The sequence below is a fragment of the Lathyrus oleraceus genome, chromosome 1 (assembly GCF_024323335.1).
Source record: "Lathyrus oleraceus cultivar Zhongwan6 chromosome 1, CAAS_Psat_ZW6_1.0, whole genome shotgun sequence".
NCBI classification, from domain to species: Eukaryota; Viridiplantae; Streptophyta; class Magnoliopsida; order Fabales; family Fabaceae; genus Lathyrus; species Lathyrus oleraceus.
The window spans coordinates 362555157-362558098 of NC_066579.1; the positions used below are offsets into that span (position 1 = coordinate 362555157).

The following is a 2942-nucleotide window of genomic DNA, read 5'->3' on the forward strand; positions in this document are numbered from 1 at the left end:
CTTGTACATATTATTCATTTGCTTTTGCCCTTTGCTCATTTGAGCACATGTTTATGTTAATGCAATTTGCCTTTTGCTCACTTGAGCATATAATTGTGTATATATTATTGTGCTTGTGCTTTTGTTTTGATTGTTGTGGACCAAATGCAAAAAATGGACAAATGGACTTAGTTTCTAGGACATTCCCTATGCAAAATTGGAGTAAAAAGGCCTTAATGTTGAAGATGGATTAGAAGGACCAAATCTCTAAACTTACTCTTGAGTTAATGTTGATTTGGAATCACAGGTTGGGTAGATGTCACAGATGATGAATTGATTTCTTACCTATGTAAATCTATTTTTCTTTTTGTTCGTCCATAATAATCGATTCATGAATCAATTATTTTCAATTGTATATTTCAAGTGGTATTTTTTACTTATTTTCCTATTTTTATCTCAAAAAAAAAATGGAAACTTAGGAAAGTGCTTTATAAACATATGTATAGAAAGAATATATTTCATCTAGTTTCCTTATGCCCACTCTAACCAGTTATTTCGGTTTTCTACTAGCAGTTTTAACTATAACCGCATGTATTTTTATGAGTCTGAATAAGATACGACTTATTTGGTTTGCAATTTTGAGATGGATTGGAAATTTCAGAATATTTTGGATATTCTCCTTATCATATGACCAATTCTTGGTCATTGAGATTCATGGTCAATATAAATTCATATTTAAGGATCGATATTATCCCCACCTTTTTTACTTTCAACCAAACTCAAATGATTGATGTTTTTCTATTTGGAATCATGTTAGGTCTAATTCCTATTACTTTGGCTGGATTATTTGTAACGACCTATTTACGATACCGACGTGGCGATCAGTTGGATATTTGATTTATTACTGTCTCTTTTGTTTATTGACCTCCTATTCTTTTGTTTTAATCCTAATTGACAGGAGATCAAATTAACACTTTGGATTAGACTGTTATCCCATTATTTTAGTCTCAATTTTAGAAGAATGGTATCACGCTTTGTAGGATTTGAACCTACGACATCAGGTTTTGGAGACCCATGTTCTACCGAACTGAACTAAGAGCGCTTTCTTTAATCATTTTATGTCCGATGATGGCAATACATCTTTTGCATGCATACAAACTCAATATGGAGAACTATTCATATAACTATTCATATTGAGTATGTATGTCCAATTTGAATCGCTCACAATTGATCTATTGTTACTGCTGATACGATAACTAATAGTTAGGGATAGGGATGACAAGATTTGAACCTTTTACATTTTGTACCCAAAACAAACGCGCTACCAAGGTGCGCTACATCCCTTTACATCAGTTTCCAGTGTCATTCTAAATTTTTTTGTCTTGTTTTCCACATTCTTCCATTATATATAGAATATATCCTGCCATTTTTTCTCATTTGTTTTTTTACTTTCTTATATCGACCGTATAAAGAACAAATATTCTTATACAATATTTATAGTCAATTAATTAAAAACAGAGAAGCATCTATAAATAATAAGATACCAAGAGTCTAATAACAAGAACAACGAATATACAAATAATAATAAGATATATATAATAGAATTTATATATGAAAAATAGAATAATTAAAAATATTATTTTAATATTTAATTATAATATAATTCTTTGAATAAAAGAAATAAGATAATAATATTTAAATATTAAAATAGTACTCTATAAAAAAATATCTAATTCGAAAGAAAAACGAATATTTAAATATTATTATTTTAGTAGTGAATTATTACTGTACTATATAAAATTCATTAGAACAAAATATTTTAGAATTTGATTTTGGATTATCAACTTATATTTTTTTTCATTCCTTTTTTCTTCTTCCCTTCGAATCTTAAAATCGAAGAGTTAAGTGAATAAAAAAACAAAGGAGGTTCATGGCTAAGCGTAAAGATATCCGAATAACTGTTATTTTAGATTGTACTAGTTGTGATAAAAAGAGTGTTAATAAGGAATCTAGAGGGATTTCTCGATATATTACTAAAAAGAATCAACACAATACGCCTAGTCGATTGGAATTGAGAAAATTTTGTCCCTTTTGTTGCAAACATATGATTCACGCAGAGATCAAGAAATAGAGAAAGTGGATTACTTGTGTGTCACCCTTAGGAGGTAAATTGAAAAAAAATTATAAATAACATCAAAATGAATTATATAGATACCAGAGAATATATCTTAAACATGAAATTATAAATATATATCATTATATAGCATCGATTTTCTTATATAACAAATATATTAGAAAAAGAAAAGAATATAACTAAAACAAATCCTTTTTTATAACAAACGGGATTTTCGGTATAGGAGTAAACAAACCATGGATAAATCTAAGTGACTATTTGTTAAGTCGAAGCAATCAATTCATAGGAGTTCGCCCCTAATCCAATCTGGGGATCGAATTGATTATAAAAACTTGAGTTTACTTTTCAAATTTATCAGTCGACAAGGGAAAATTTTATCGAGACGTGTTAATAAATTGACCTTAAAATAACAACGATTGAATACGATTGCTATAAAACAAGCTCGTTTCAACGATATCAAAATTTTCAAATTATGATAGTGTTCTTCTTTAAAAAAATTCAAACTTCCAAAGCTCGTTTATGTTTAACAATTTATTTGTAGGATTACAACATATGATGACTGTAGCGGTAAATTCATGATCATCAAGCTATGGATAAGCACGACATCAATAAAACCAGAGTTGTCACCGTGCTTTATTGTTTCCAAGGGAAAAGGGAAAAGTACGAACAAAACCCAAAAAGTAAGAAGTTTTCAAATCAAAACTAATAAAATGCCAGAAATTACAGGTAAGGGGGTTGGTTACACAGAGGGAAGGTGTTAGCAGCAAAAGTGTCCTAGGTACTCCTAGGGAGCCCTTTCTTGTGTGCATATGTATTTTGTACAAATTGA

At 29.3% G+C, this 2942-nt stretch overlaps 1 non-coding gene across 1 annotated transcript; it reads right to left on the reverse strand.

Annotated features, from left to right (window-relative positions):
• Positions 1–1007: 1007 nt before the first annotated feature.
• On the reverse strand, positions 1008–1081 carry TRNAW-CCA (transfer RNA tryptophan (anticodon CCA)). The gene has a single exon. It is a non-coding gene; the product is annotated as a tRNA-Trp (tRNA).
• Between the last annotated feature and the right edge of the window lie 1861 nt (positions 1082–2942).